Source organism: Humulus lupulus, chromosome 6 (genome assembly GCF_963169125.1).
Source record: "Humulus lupulus chromosome 6, drHumLupu1.1, whole genome shotgun sequence".
Lineage (NCBI taxonomy): Eukaryota > Viridiplantae > Streptophyta > Magnoliopsida > Rosales > Cannabaceae > Humulus > Humulus lupulus.
In genome coordinates, this window is record NC_084798.1 from 94,414,179 (window position 1) to 94,431,079 (window position 16,901).

Here is a 16,901-nt window from a genome sequence, read left to right on the forward strand (position 1 = left end):
TCTAATGCTCCTTCATGTATCGTTCTTCCTACAACTTCTGCTACTCATTTTGAGCTCAAACCAGCAATCATTCAATTTTTGCCATCTTTTTATGGGTTAGACAAAGAGGATCCTTACATGCATGTCAAAGATTTCTTAGAAATTTGTTCAACATTTAAATTTCAAAATTTTTCTGATGAGTCGGTGAAACTAAGATTGTTTCCTTTTTCATTAAAAGACAAATCAAAAGCTTGGTAAAATTCCCTTCCCACGGGGTCTATAACTACATGGGATCAACTTTATAATAAATTCTTGCTGAAATTTTTTCCTATGTCTAAAACTGATAGTCTGAGGAGAGAAATCTCCGAGTTTTTTCAAAAAGATAATGAAGAGTTTTATGAATGTTGGGAAAGATTTAAAGATTTATTATTAAAATGTCCTCATCATGGTTTTGAAAAATGGAGACTTGTAAAATATTTTTATGATGGTTTCACTCCCTCTAATCATCAAATGATTCAATCTATGCATACTGGAAATTTTTTAAAATTTCAAGGACAAGAGGCGTGGGACGCCCTTGAAGATTTATTTGTCAATTCACAACAATGGAATTATTTTGATCCTAGGTCTAGGTCAACTAATTCACCAAAAAGAGGAGGAAGGTATGAAGTAAAAGAAGAATTAGACTTAAGAACATTCTTAGACAAATTAGCGATAAAAGTAGAAGCTTTAGCCATAAGCCAAACTATAAACTCTCCAATACAACCAAGAAAAGATGTTTATTCTGTATGTTCTAGTCCGTGCCATAATGCCCAATCATGTCCTTCCTACCAAGAAGCCTTTTTTGAGGAGGCCAATGCACTTCATGCTTATGGGAAACCAAATGATAGCCCATTTTCATCCACCGACAATCCAAATTGGAGAAACCATCCGAACTTTTCATGGAGACAAAACCAACCCCAAATGAATTAAGGGCACCAATACAACACACAAAACCAAGCTCATGCCCCACAAAATCAACCATATCCTCAACAAAGAAAACCTTCCTTAGAAGATACTTTACAACAATTTATGCAATCCACTCAACAAATCCAACAAAATCAATCTCAATCAATTACCAAACTCGACACACAAGTAGGACAACTCGCCACCACTTTAGCTCATAGAGAAAAAGGAACATTCCATAGTCAACCTATCCCTAATCCAAATTGTCAATATGAGATAGGAAAGTCTAGTAATAATGAAGAAGTCAAATCAATTTCAACTCTTAGGTCTGGAAAGAACATTGTCAAACCCGATTACATACCCGAGGTTGAAAACGAAAAAGAAAAAGAAAAGAGTTAGCCTTCTAGTTCTAATGCCAATGACTTTTCAAACAAGGAAACTCCAATCCATCCTTTCATTCCAAAAGCCTCATTCCCACAAAGATTACTTCCAATTAAAAAAGGCGGCCAATATAAAGACATCTTAGAAGTTTTTAAACAAGTTAGTATCAATATCCATTTCTTAGATGCCATTAAACAAATTCCTGCCTACTCTAAAAATTTAAAGGATCTTTGTACTGTTAAAAGAAACACTAATGTTCCTAAAAAGGCGTTTTTAACTGAACAAGCTAGTTCCATTATTCAATATAAGAGTCTTGTTAAATATAAAGATCCTGGGTGTCCCACAATTTCATGCATTACTGGTGATCATTTTATTAACAAAGCTTTACTTGATTTGGGTGCTAGTGTGAATTTATTGCCTTATTATGTTTATAAGCAACTTGGTCTTGGTGAGCTAAAACCTACCTCTATAACTCTTCAATTAGCCGATCGTTCTGTGAAAATTCCTAGAGGCATTATAGAGGATGTTTTGATAAAAGTTGATAAATTTTATTTTCCTGTTGACTTCATCATTCTTGATACTCAACCTGTGGAAAATATGCATGCTCAAATTCCTATCATTTTAGGTAGACCATTCTTAGCTACATCTAATGCAATCATAAATTGTCGTAATGGTGTTTTGAAATTATCTTTTGGAAATATGACTACTGAATTGAATGTATTTAATGTGGTTAAATCTGCTGAGTGTGAGGAAGTGCATGAAGTTAACATTATAGATAGTATATGTGAAGATGATGGAAATGACTTACTTGACTTTTGTAAAAAATACTTTGGTATGAACATGCATGTTGATGACTTTAATGATGATGTGAATGCTTTGCTAGAGCCTATACCCTTAAATGAAACCAAAGTTGAACATTTTTCACCCTTAGATCATGTTCAATCAATCTCTGAGTCTCCAAAGTTAGACCTTAAACCTTTACTAGAAAATTTAAAATATGCTTTTCTAGGAGAATCTGAAACCTTACCTGTTATCATAGCATTTGCTTTAGATAAAGAACAAGAAGATAAATTGTTAGATGTCCTTAGAAAACATAAAGAAGCCATAGGTTGGACCATTGGAGACATTAAAGGAATTAGCCCATCCATATGTATGCATAGAATCCATCTAGAAGAGAATGCTAAAACCTCTCGGGAATGTCAAAGAAGGTTAAATCCAAATATGAATGAAGTAGTTAGAGAAGAGGTGATAAAATTGTTAGACGTAGCTATCATTTACCCTATTTCTGATAGTCAATGGGTTAGTCCAGTTCAAGTTGTGCCTAAGAAGTCTGGGATCACAATTGTTGAAAATGAGAAAAATGAATTAATCCCTACTAGAGTACAAACGGGGTGGAGAGTGTGCATAAACTATAGAAAGCTAAATAATGTTACTAGAAAATACCATTTTCCATTACCTTTTATTGATCAAATGCTTGAAGGATTAGCTGGCCATGCATATTATTGCTTTCTTGATGGGTATTCGGGATATAACCAAATCCTCATTTCCCCAGAAGATTAAGAAAAGACTACATTTACATGCCCTTTCGGAACTTTTTCCTATCGTCTCATGCCTTTTGGATTATGCAATGCATCTGCGACTTTTCAAAGGTGTATGATTTCAATTTTTTCTGACATCGTTGAAAGATTTCTTGAAGTGTTTATGGATGATTTTTCTGTGTTTTGTTCCTCTTTTGATGAATGTTTGCACCATCTTTCACTTGTTTTAATTCGTTGCAAAGAGAAAAACCTTGTGCTTAACTGGGAAAAATGTCATTTTATGGTTAAAAAAGGAATTGTTTTAGGTCTTGTAATCTCATCTGAGGGAATAGAAGTTGATAAAGCTAAAGTTGATCTTATTTCAAAACTTCCCCCACCTAAAACTGTGAAAGAAATTAGATCATTCTTAGGCCATGCCGGTTTTTATAGAAGAATTATAAAAGACTTTAGCAAAATTTCTCTGCCTTTATGCCATTTACTTGGAAAAGAAAATGCTTTTGCCTTTGATAATAACTACCATGTTCCCTTTGAAAAATTAATAAAATTGTTGACTACTGCACCTATTATTCGCCCCCCTGATTGGAAAATACTTTTTGAAATAATGTGTGATGCTTCTGATTATGCAATAGGTGCTGTCTTACGACAAAGACTTGAAAAAATACCTCATGTAATTTACTATGCTAGCAAAACTTTAAATGATGCTCAATTAAATTATTCCACAACCGAAAAAGAATTGCTTGCTGTTGTTTTTGCATTGGAGAAATTTAGATCTTATTTGTCAGGGTCTAAAATTATTGTTTATTCTGATCATGCTGCATTAAAATATCTCTTATCGAAAAAAGATGCTAAGTCTCGTTTGATCATGACTCCACTCCTATCACTGAAACTTTTCCTAATGAACAATTGATGCATGTTTCTTCCTTGCCTTGGTATGCTGATATTGTTAATTATTTGGTCACTAAAGAAATACCATCTAATTGGTCTAAGCATGATAAATCTAAATTTTATTCTGAGGTGAAAATTTTTATTTGGGATGATCCTTACTTGTTTAAATACTGCCCTGATCAGAAGATGCATTCCAAATTGTGACCAATCTAAAATCATATCTTTTTGTCACGATCATGCATGTGGAGGACATTTTAGTGGTAAGAAAACAGCTGCTAAAGTTTTACAATGTGGTTTTTATTGGCCTACTATCTTTCATGATACATATGTTTATTGTAAAGCTTGTGAACGTTGCCAAAAGCTAGGAAGTTTAACTAAAAGAAACATGATGCCTTTAAATCCTATTCTTATTATTGACATATTTGTTGTTTGGGGCATTGCTTTTATGAGACCTTTTCCTAACTCTTTTGGTAATCTTTATATTCTCATTGGAGTTGATTATGTGTCTAAATGGGTTTAAGCTATTGCATGCCACACTAATGACCACAAATTTGTGCTTCGGTTTTTGAACGAAATTATATTTTCCCGTTTTGGTTCACCACGTGCTACCATTAGTGACAACGGTACACACTTTTGTAATAAGCCATTTGAACATTTGATGAAACAATATGGCATTACGCATAAAGTTTCAACACCATATCACCCACAAACTAGTGTTCAAGTTGAAGTGTCTAATAGGAAAGTTAAGCACATTTTAGAAAAAACTGTGAATCCAACTAGGAAGGATTGGTCCTTAAGACTCACTGATGCATTATGGGCGTATCATACCACGTACAAAAAACCCATTGGAAAGTCACCCTACAGACTTGTGTATGGGAAGGCGTGCCATTTACCTGTTGAATTAGAATATAGAGCCTTTTGGGCAATTAAGCAGTTAAACTTTTCTTTAGACAAGGCAGGTGAGAAACGAAAACTTCAACTAAATGAACTAGACGAAATTAGGAATGATGCATATGACCATTCAAAAAAATATAAGGATCGTATGAAATTTTACCATGGCAAAAATATTTTGAGAAAAGATTTTTCTCTAGGTCAGAAAGTCCTTTTATACAACTCTCGTTTGCATTTATTCCCGGGAAAGTTACGCTCTAGGTGGTCCGGTCCTTACATTGTTCGTACTGTTTTTCCACATGGAGCTATTGAAATTGAAAATCCTAAAAATGGTGATATATTTAAAGTTAATGGACAAAAATTAAAACCATTTTTAGAATTAAAAACTGATGAAGTTGATGAGATCCTCCTTGAGGACCCTATTTACCATGCTCTTTGATTCCTCTTTTATCTTGATAACTTGTGTTTTATTTGTTTTGTTTGTTTTATGTGTGATTTAATTTTTGTTTGTTGTATCTTTTACTCTCTTCGCGATGCACAATATCGAGGTATGACCATTCTAAACTCTAAACTCTTGTGAATTTTAATTTATATTTATATTTTGACACATTGAGGACAATGCTTAAATTAAGTTTGGGGGTATCGAGTTTATATGGTTATTATCGTTATTATCATTAAGGAGAGTATGGTTTATTGTGTTTATGCTTTGCGTTGTTTTTAATTTTTATGTATTGTGTTAATTTTTGTGTTTTATTTATGTTTCTTTGAAAAAAAAAATATATTTATATATATATTGTTATCTTGTTAATTTTTTTTTTTAATTTGTTCATTTTCATAAAATTCAAAACAAAAAAAATTGGTGATATTTTTCATTTTCAATGATAAAAATCTTGATTGAGTTTGACTTTAGTTCTCTTAAAAATATGAATAATTCTTAAGCTTTGTTTTTAATTATAGGGTCAATTTTGCTTGTAACAAAAATTATATTCTTCATAATAAGAACACTTTTATTTCCTATAAGTTTAAGTGAAAAATAATTTTAATGAAAACCTATTTTTAAAGCAAAATTGACAATTTAATTAATTACATAAGCTTAACTTTTTTTTCATAATAATTTTTTATAATTATTTTCATTGTGAAATTTTTGAGAAAATCCTTTTTATATCACCAATAAAAAAAATGTGTGTGTTTCAATTTTTCTTTTGCTAGAGGACTAGCAAAACTTTAAGTTTGGGGGTGTGATAACTCTACAAAATGGAGTAATTTTACCACTTTGTATGTGCTAACTGTTGCTTAATTCTTGAGTTTTTAATTGATTTATTAAGTTTTTAAGTAATTTTGAATTTATTTGGTTTATTTTGAATTTTTTAGATTTTTATATGTTTTCATAGATATTTTATTATAATATGTTATATTTTAAATTAATATTGTTAAGTTAGGAGTAAAAAGATGCAATTGTTGAACTTAAATGTTAAATATAAATTAAGTTATAATTAATATTTTCCAATAATTAACTTGATTTATCTTGTAGTTGAAAATATTTAGTTTTAATTTAATTTATGCTTATTTTTGTAGATAATTTGTTGTAATTTTATCTTGAAAAGCAAGAAAAAAAGAAGAAAAATAAATGACATTATCAAGGAAAAGAATGGAAAAATTGGCATTTATCAAAAGGGCCCAGCTAAGCCCCAGCCGTAGGCCCACGGTCTCCCTCCCAGCGGCACCTTCGGCCTAAGCCAGGCCCACATCTGCCAATCTCCCAGCCCGTTCCACTCCAGCTTCTCTCTTGCGCCTAGCACCAGAAGTCTGCAGCTGCCACATCATGCCCAAGTAGCTGATTCTCACTACCGTAACCCCCAAATGCATGCTTCTCCTTCTCCAGCCGTACGGTCCTAGCCTCTCCATCCCATCAGCGCCTCAGCCCAGCACTCCCCACCTGCCTAGCTGCCTCAACATGCACCCAGGCCCATGGTTTCCCTCCCAGCCGACTGCCACCAACAGCCCCCTCTTGAGCCCACAATGTACTTTTTGTCCCCTATGTCTAAAAATGCCAGTTTTTACCCAAACTTTTATACACTTTTTACCCCAAAATCATCATCACTCCTACAATTTACCCCTATTTACCATATTATTATTAATTTAATCAATTTACTTAATTTAAATTGATTATTTTAATAATCTCATTTTGGCTATAAATAAGGGTTTTGAATACCATTTTTTGGTGCTTAATTTTTGGGTTACCATCTTCTTTTACCATTTTCTCTCTTCCATTTTGGGTTTTTCAAGAGCATTTGCAAGTATGTATGTCATTTATTTTGTAATTTCTACTCTAGTTATGTGCTTCTAATATTTTTTTCTTAAGATTATTAAGATCATGATGAAGCAACTTGTAACTAGGTAATATTTATGTTGTATGTTGATTTCCCTTGTAATGCAACAAGTTTATGGATTTTTCTTCTTCATATATGTCTTTCATCTTTAATATCTCATATTTTGGATTGTTAGATAATATGCACTTTGTTCTTCATTTTGCAGAAACATAATATTCTTTGTGTAAGATGTGTCATTAAATTGTACACATCCATGCTTAGAACAAAAATATTATGTTTTGCCTTATAAATAATGTTCATTGATTTATTTGCCATTTCATTAGATTGATTTACACTAAATGCTTTGAAATTATAATTTTGAAAAGTGAAGAAAAATCCTATTTTTTTAGAAGTAATTTGTGCTTAAAATTATAAATCTATTTAGAAAATGATAGTTTAAATTATTTTAACTATCACTAAACCTTGGGAATCAATATACTAATAAATATTATTAAACTTACATTTTGTGGATTCTAGTATCTTAATAATCTTTTCTTTTAACACTTATTTTCAAATCATTATTGGTTTATTTTTATTCTCTTAAATAGCTTTATTTTTCAATCTTTTATTTTATGTTCATAATATCAAAACTCATCAATCTTTGGAGCTAGGTTAGAATTTATTACTTTTGGTTTAAAATAGTTTTCTTTTTGATTTTAGATAACTCCTTTGGGTTGGATCTCGTGCTTACACGAACACTATATTCTATATACGATTCGTGCGCTTGCGAGTATAAATTTTTAAAACGTACCTGTTTTAGGTCCATCAAACTTACCCCAACATATATAATGGGAAGTCTAGACATAAAAGTCTAAGACATGATTATGTAAGGGAATTGATTGATAAAAGTATATATCATATCATTTTCATATGCGAAATGTTGTGACAACATAGCGGATCCTTTTATCAAATATCTTGTAATGCCCTGGGTAACCAAGACCGTTACACTGTGTATTTAAAATAGTGCAAGACTTGCTAATCAAGTCATTTAATCAAAATGTGAATCTAACGTCATCAACGAATTAGGAATAAAAGATTTTGGTCATAAACAGGTTATTTTATTTAAAATGACAGTTTAGTACATGGAATCTCAAAACAGGGTTTAGATGACATATTTACAAAAATTCCAGAAGTTATACACAACTCAGGCCACTCTAATGGAAAAATATACCTTTTAGGTTTCCGTCCTTGTACAATCCCTTGACCGTGGGGACCGAGCAGCTGACAATGTACACCTCGCCTCCAGAGCTCTCCAACTCATGGTTGAATCCACATACCCTTGCCTTTATCTGCACCACACAGCATCCGTGAGCCAAAGCCCAGCCAAAAAACACAATAACAAAGCATGATCAATATCAATAACCAACTATTCCACAAAGCATAACCAAGTATTCAGAAATTCGTAACATTCACCTATTCAGTGATAACAATTGACAGATTAACAATTTGTCATCCAGATAATCAACATATCATATTCATCAGGTTAACAACAATAATCACATTCATAATCAACAGTTTATCACAACCATCAAATGATACTTAGGGTCAACGCCCTTAGGTCGCACCCTCTGTTTAACCCATTGTCTTCGGCACACTTAGGCTGCCCCCAGTGTTATACCCAGTGACTCCGGCCAGCTTAACTAAGCTCAGTGATTAATAAGCTGTCCTCAGCTACAAGTGGCTAAGCCGCGCCCTGTGCACAAATATTTATTCCGACACTCTTAGGCCGGTTATCACATGTCCCATGGCATAATACCATCTCATGACATGATATACAAATATAAGGAGCTCTTAGTCCCATCATGTTCACATGGTTAATCACATTCACATAACAATGCATACAAACATAGGGAACACTTAGTCCCAACCTAACCACATAATCGGGTGCAATTTTCTTACCTCTTGTTCGTATGAGAAACACGTTACGAACTACCCTTGAGAACGATCGATCCTTTGATTCCTTAGCGATCACCTAGTCATAACCAAATATGGAATCCAATCAATGAAAACTTCAATAAAAGGGGATTAACCTAAACCTCACTCCCGGGACCTTGAATTGTACCCAAACGGTGAGTAGATTCGATCCAGAGCTTTAAGGATTGAAACCCCGAGGCAAAACCCTTAAAAACACCTAAAATGAGAATCTGAGAAAACAGGGTAGCGCTACAGCACTACCCCCCTAGATACTGAGTCTAACCGAGGAAAAGGACATCTATCTTGGCTGTCTAGCTATGACTAAAAAACCTACGCCGCAGCTCTACAACCAGGGGCATTTTGCCCTGGCTAGCGCTGTAGCGCTACCCTCTGGGCGCTATAGCGCTAGGACCAGGTAGACATGGCCTTGGTTCTTCTTCCTTCGAATCCACCATTTCTAACCTAATTCAAAAGCTTCCAAACACCATTTAAACCCCCAATTGAACCCAAATACCATATATACTAGTCCTAGGCATCATAACCTACCCAAACATTCCCAAAAACCCCATTGAATTCTCTACTTTCAAACCCAAAATCTCAGCTGAACAAAATAAGAACACAGAGTAGAAAACCAGAGTTTTAATGGTTAGAATCTTACATCAAGCTCAGTATGAACTCCTCTTCAATGGTGGAGCAATACCCTAGATCCTCAAAACTTGATTCCCTACCTTGGTTCTTCAAAAGAAGCTTCAAAATCCAAAGAAAAATGGAAAGGAGATGATGTACGGGAGAAGAGGTGAAGTGCTATGTTTTGCTTCCTACAGCCTTCCTTGATTCATATACATCCTTAAGGTGAAAAGACCTAAATGCCCTCAAGTATAATTAAAATCCTTAACAACCACCAAGAGCAAAATCGTCCTTTCGCACCTATCTCGTTAACCATAATTAACACCCTCCAATTCCCATTATTCTCAAAATTCTCGAATAGCAATAATTCATATCCTGTTACCCCTTTACTCCTGGCAATGCTCTAATCACAAAATTACCCCGGGACTCACCTCGAGCCCCGAACTTAATCCCGTTATGACCAAACTGCTAACTTATACCTAAAGATCGTCTCATGCCGAACAACTCAAACAAATCCACATTATAATGTGGCCTCAACAATAGCTCACCAATATGCACACAAATATACAATTACGCCCTCAATGGGCCAAATTACCAAAATGCCCTCATAACAAAATATATACCCATATGCATGCATTTATCATCATATAATAATATGATCCACATAATCATGCATATAATCATATAATGGCACAATAAATCAATTATGGCCCTCCCGACCCCCTAATCGAGGTCCTAAACCTCATTAGGAAATTTGGGTCGTTACACATCTTAAGAGAGATTTGGTTAGTTCCACAAATAGAGGGATGGGACTAAAACTCCTTCACATATAGATTTTATAATGATTGAAACCCATCTCAAAACATGTATACATCAAGTGTAGAATTCAATGAGTAAGAACAAGTCATTGATAAGGGAATAGTTTCAAAATAAAAACTTAATGTCCCATCAATGGTGAGTTAATGTTGGTTGTTACCGAGAATGAGGGTTAAGCTATAGGCTTTTAATAGAATTCAGTTGAAAAGTAACAAGCATCTCTAAAGGTAGCAAGCACAAGGCCATTAAAAGTACTAAGCGCGAACAGTGGGAAATACATGAGTAATCAGATAGAAGTGTCTAAGACATTATCGGTTTTTATTACTACAAATATTTGGTTAAATTTTTTAAGAATACTAAGCATTTCGATGGAAACTTTGTAGTGTTTTCATTAAGGTAAAGTTCAAACCCAAAATGTACTATACTTTATGCACTACTATTGTTGGCTAGAGAATTGAGGGTGTACTTAACCAAGTGGGGGAATATTATGATTGGTTACATACATGGTGAAATTGGTTAGGCGCGAAGAGGTGCAAAACCAATAACGATTTCAAAAAAGTCAACATGTGAGAGTTAACTTTTGGTATAGGTATTCATAAATCATCTTTTTGGGTCCAAAGTGATTCTTTGAAATATATAAGAGTACCCAAAACGTTTGGTAGCATTTGGGGATGTTTTGAGACAAGTTTTGGAGTGCCAAATCAGTGGATCAGGTGACGTATCGCCTGTCATCGTCGCCTGGGCCGTCCGTACGAGGTTGTACACTGACGTGTTTTTGGCTCCAAAATTCATATTAAAATGCTCTAATCTCATTGGTTGAGTCTAATGAGGTTCCTATAATATTTAAAGGGTTCATTTGAAAAAATTGGTGACTTGATCACTCACCTCTCTCTCTCTCTTTCTCTAAAAGTACTCTCTCTCTCTCTCTCTAGATTTCAAGATTACTGGTTTTTTCTTCAAGATCTTCATAAAAAATGCTTGACTTGTATGAAGACTTAAGCCTTGTGATTCTCAATCTCATTCCATTGTAGTAGCTTTAAGCAATTCCAAGGAGAAGGCTAGGAATAGAAATTTTTGGACAACAAATCTACATTTGTGTCAAGTCTTGTTGCTTTTGTGTTTCACATAAAATCATAGTTTTTTTATTTGTGTTTGAAGGATGTTCTTCAAGAAAGGTCCACTCTACAGTTTGATTCTTTTGAGTTTATGTAATTTGTGATTATTTACCTATAGAGTTTGATTACTTGCTATTTTATGCTTTGAGTTGTAATACAAAACAAGGTTGATTTAGCTTAACCCCCAACAATAAAAAAAAACATGTTTTAGCATTGGTTTAAAACCAACAACAAAATTTATGGTGTTAGTTGGGCCAATTCGAGCCACGTTGTAGGTACTAGAGCTGTAAATATGGGCCGGACTTTCTAGCACGGCACGAAACCGGCATGAGCACGACACGGCACGAAAAAATATGGGCTTGGGCCAGGCACGACACGAATTGGAAATTGGCACGGCACGACACGACACGAATCGACATGGGCCTAAGCACGGCACGACACGACAAGCCCGAAGGTACCACACGAAAGAACGAACAAACTAGCCCGAAAACATGACACGATAAAAGCTCGATATTTTGACATTAATAATGATAATAAATTTTTATTTGTCAATTATCTATAAATTAAAATGATAATAGAAGTCTATTATTTTTCTCAATGTTTATAATTTTATAATTATATTAATTTATTTTAAGAATTGTGAGTTAAATTTTTTAGCATTTATTAGTAGGTATTCAAATTCTAATAATTATCTTTGATATAATTTTGTGTAAGGTATTGTTAAAGTGTATATAAAATATCTAAAACTATGATTTAAACAAAGAAATGTATTTGGATTGGTGGTGAGTCCATTAATTATTAATGAGGAGGTGGAGGATTCAATTCTCCATCCTCACATTTTTTGGCAACAATAAAATGGGCCTAAAGTTGGCCCAAATAAGAAAAGTGGGCCGGGCTCATAGGCCGTGCTGGGCTTACTCTTTCAAATATGGGCTGGCTCGGCCCGACACAAATTGAATATGGGCCCGACCCGAATTATTCAGCGGCACAAAAATATGGGTCGGGCCAGGCCAGCCCACATTTACAGCTCTAGTAGGTTTCAATTTTTAGTGTCAACTTTGAGCCGATTGTTACACAACATAAGCAAAGGTTTGGACCAGTATATTTCAAAACTATTTTCAAAACGATTTACTTTTGATCCATCTCATACACACTTGCACATTAACCAAAATACTAGATTAGGATATTATACATTTTCTTGCCTATCAATAATTCCTGCTCCTTCTAGTATATATACGAACATCCAATCCACGTGTAGAATATGGAAGACACTACACCATAATTTTTCAAATTGTTTTCTACATAATAAAACGGGTGTGGACAAATAGATATGACAAGGTTCTTTCTAATTTCTTATTGTTTTCATTACATGGGATCACAAGATTTACGATATAAAGAAAGAGACAGTTTTCCTCTAAAAAGCTCACTTAAAGAATATCATAATGAACTCTCTTTCTATCAAAAATAAAATGAGGTATATTTATTTCTCTCAAATTATGGCGTCTGTTAATTTTTATTATTGTAAATATAAATAAATAAATGAGTTGCTACGTAAATTACAAAATTGTCACTGCACAATGATTGTACATGGTTAACACCCTAGTCACCCATGCTTGACTGACATGTAACACTGTCTAATAGGACAGTGTTATTTCCATTATTTTATTTATTAATTTATTCAGCCAAAATTGAAAAATAGAGAGTTATCTATATTAACTTATTGAATATTTAAAAGCTTAAACTAATTAAACTGTAACTGACACAATTTGAATATTAAATTAATATCCCATATCAATCTTTTTAACTACAATATTTGAAAATTATATTTAAATAATAATTAATTAAAATTAAATATCTCATAATTATATATTTGTCCAAAACAATATTTTGTTTACAAATATACCTTTTTTTTCCTTTCGTGTTATTTTATCATATACAATGTGTTATAGAAACGATTTGAGGACTTTGAGCCTATAATTTCAAGCATCAATAGATTTGATTTATTAATTAAATTCATTAGTTCAATACACCTTGATTTATTTTATAAAAAAAACTTGATTTTTTAATCCCAATTTTATTTGAGTAAAAATATGAGACTGCACTCTTGTAAATATAAATATAAATCACCGAGTTGTGTCAATTTGACCCTAGAAGCCAGAAAATCTAGAATAGAGTAGAAGAAGAATAATATAATATCCAATAATAAAACTGACCCTAGAAGCCAATTTGAGAATTCCCAATGTATCCCGTGGTATCTCAACTCTAATCACAGTGGAGACTCAAGTCTCTGCACTGACATCTAAATCATGAATCCCTCTAGAGGGTAACCATTGCTTACCTAGGGCATTTATATTAACTTAAACTAGGTTGGTGGATCCAAACTGGCTCATCAAGACTCCTAGGCTACTTGGTCTGCTTACCTTCTTAGCCAATTGTCATGGTAGCTAGCCGAACCAATAAAATAACATTTCACTATGGAGCATAAGCACTCCTAGGATCTGTAATGTCTCGAATTTGCTAATAGGGCTTAGTGCCTCGATTGGTGTGTCGAGAGGGCATAAATGGATTATTGAATGAATTTAATTGATTATGTGTGAATATTTTGAATATACGAGTTATATTAAGATATAGCTATTTATGCATGCTTATGTGTATTAAATGTAATTGTGGGCTCGTTTTTGTGAAAAGGGTATTTTCATAATTTTGACTCGTCAAGGGTGTAATTGTAATTATATGTGTTATATGATTGGAACCACATTATTATGTGGATTTATTTGTGATAACTTGCCTAAGTTGATCCTTTAGAGCAATTTGTTGAAAAAGTCACAACGATGATTTATACCCGGCTCGGGGTGAGCCAAGGAGTATTTTCGTAATTTTGTGAAGGTTGGGAATTAGTGGAATATTATTGGAGGAAATAATTGTATTTGGAGGGTTAGTAACTTAATAGGGAACTTAGGACGTTAATTGAGGTTTAGTGGGAGTAGTGGCGAAAGGACAGATTTTCCATTGGGGTGTGCCTTGGATTAAATTTAAATTCAGGGTATAATGGTCATTTGACCAAGGTAGTAGTAGCCAAAGCACCCCACGTTTGGGAACTCACTAGTTCTTTGGTTTCTCTAAAACCTTTGGTGTTAGACTGTCAAGCTTTCTCCCAAGAGCTCAAGGCACTTAGGCTTGATCAAGAACTTGAAGGATCCTTAGAAGAAATTGGAGGTTCTAGAGGCCAAAGGCTGCCAAGGGTTTCTCTCTATTCAGCTACAACTCAAAATTTAGAGGAGGTGAGCACTTAGATACCTTGTTTCTTTTATTTCAGTGATTGTGTTCTTGAGCTTTGGGGAATTGAGGTTGGATATATGGATTTTGGGGATTTGATGCTACTTAGGTTATAGAATGGTGTTAGTAAATGGTTTTTAAACTGAATTAAGGGTCTGTTTGTTGTTGAAAATCTTGAATTGTAGAGTGATTCTTGGATTTTGGGAGAAAAGCCAGAGTTTGAAACTCAAGGAGTACAAATTTATGTTCTAATGTGTTTTGATATGTTTTTATGGTGTCTTGACTTGGGTTATAGTTGGTCTAAGTTGTATGAAGCGTTTTGTGATCATAAATCTACTGAAATACTGAATTGGGGCCAAGTTTCGGGTCTAATTTTCAAGGAGAAGTCGTAAGTCTGAAATTGGGGAAGAACACTAAGCTTCTGGGTAATTTTGGGTTTCTGGTGATGTAGAGCGACTGCGCTAGGTTATTGCGCAACCGCGCTAGTGTCCCACAAACCAGTGGATTTTGATTTTTAATTTTTGGGTTTCCGAGTTAGGGGCGTGACTGCACCAGGGGCAGGCGTGACCGCACCAGGGGTAGGCGCGACTGCATCAGGTGTCCCAAATTATGGTTTTTCTGGTTTTAGGATTAGAGCTCTGGGAGTTCTGGAATCCATTTGGTGGCCCACTTGGGAGCTTGGAGGACATTTTTAACGACCCGATAACTGAGAATAGTAATCTTAATGATAGGGTTTAAAGTGAGCTCGGGATTTGAAGCCAATCTCTAATAAGAGTATGTTTATGTTGTGACTATATTATTGCAATGCTCAGGATCAGGATCGTACTTGAGGCCGTATAGTCTATCGCACAGAACTCGAGGTGAGAAAACTGCACCCTAGTTGTGATCGGGGCTTGGACCCCTGTCAATGGGTTTGACTATGATTATAATTGTGATTACTTAATTGGGCATGCTTGCATATGTTGTATTTGGTTGTGTGGTTATGTAATATATATATATATGCGGTTATATCTAGCTGAAAGTTCGGCCTAAGGGAGCTAGGGCAAACATTAAGCGCTCGGAACGCAGCCCGGCCTAAGCGAGTCGGGATCGACCTTAAGAATAGAGGACGTCACGTAAATAAATAGAAGCATCAATTGAACTTAACTAAATGTGTTGATTGTTGAGATTGGAATATGTATTTGATTTAGCAGATTATCGCTACAAGCTTATTGCTTATATTTTGTTACCTATTGAATTTGTCGATTCAAGTTTAATGCTTATATGTTATTACTCATTGTATTTGTTGATTTAAGTTTTCTTGTTGAGCCTTGGCTCACGGGTGCTATGTGGTGCAGGTAAGGGAAGGGGGAAGTTGGACCAGCCGTGAGTTGGAGAGCTTTAGGGGTGGCATGTACATCAGCAGCTCCTCGACCGCCACGGCCAAAGGATGAACAAGGACTAGATTTAATTTTTCCGCTTAGGATGGCTTAAGTTGTAATTATTTTGAGAATTGTAAATGCCTTGTAAACACTTATTTTTTTGGGATCCCATGTACAAACTCACACCTTTTAATGAAAAACAATTATTCCTATGATCAAAATATTTTAACCCTAATCCAATAATTATCCTTAGTAACACATTTTTATCCAAAAGACTTGATTAGCAAGTCTAGCACTATTTAAAATACACAGTGTAATGGTCATGGCTATCTAGGGCATTGCAACTTGGTATCAGAGCGGTCTAGGTTTAAGGGTTCCTGAAGACTGGCTGGGCATGTACACTCGCTGCTAAAGACAAGCTCGACTTAGAGTGTGGTAACTATATATGTGATTATATGCTTGACTGTTCAAATGAAATATGAATGACTTATTTGCTTGTTTAATAGGAAGCATGAGATATACTGATAAGGCATTGCCATTGTATGTGGATAATTGTTGAAATGCCTACTAGCATTGTGACGACATATTGTTGCTTGATTATGGTATTAGACCATGGGGTGACTTTAAAAGCCTGTTATCATTGCTTAATTATTCGAGTCGTTGATTGCAGATAAACATGGAGAGTTATGCCTACAAGGCAATAAGTTCCACTAACCGGTGCTGAGATTGAGGCTAGAGATGATAACTAGGGCCAGAATCATCCGCCAGTCCCTAAGAACTGGCAACAGATGCTTGCCGACATGCAAG

The 16,901-nt window shown here is 34.5% G+C and overlaps 1 non-coding gene across 1 annotated transcript; it reads right to left on the reverse strand.

The window, feature by feature from the left end:
* Positions 1 to 324: 324 nt before the first annotated feature.
* On the reverse strand, positions 325 to 431 carry LOC133787270 (small nucleolar RNA R71). The gene has a single exon (XR_009872300.1). It is a non-coding gene; the product is annotated as a small nucleolar RNA R71 (small nucleolar RNA).
* Positions 432 to 16,901: the final 16,470 nt, after the last annotated feature.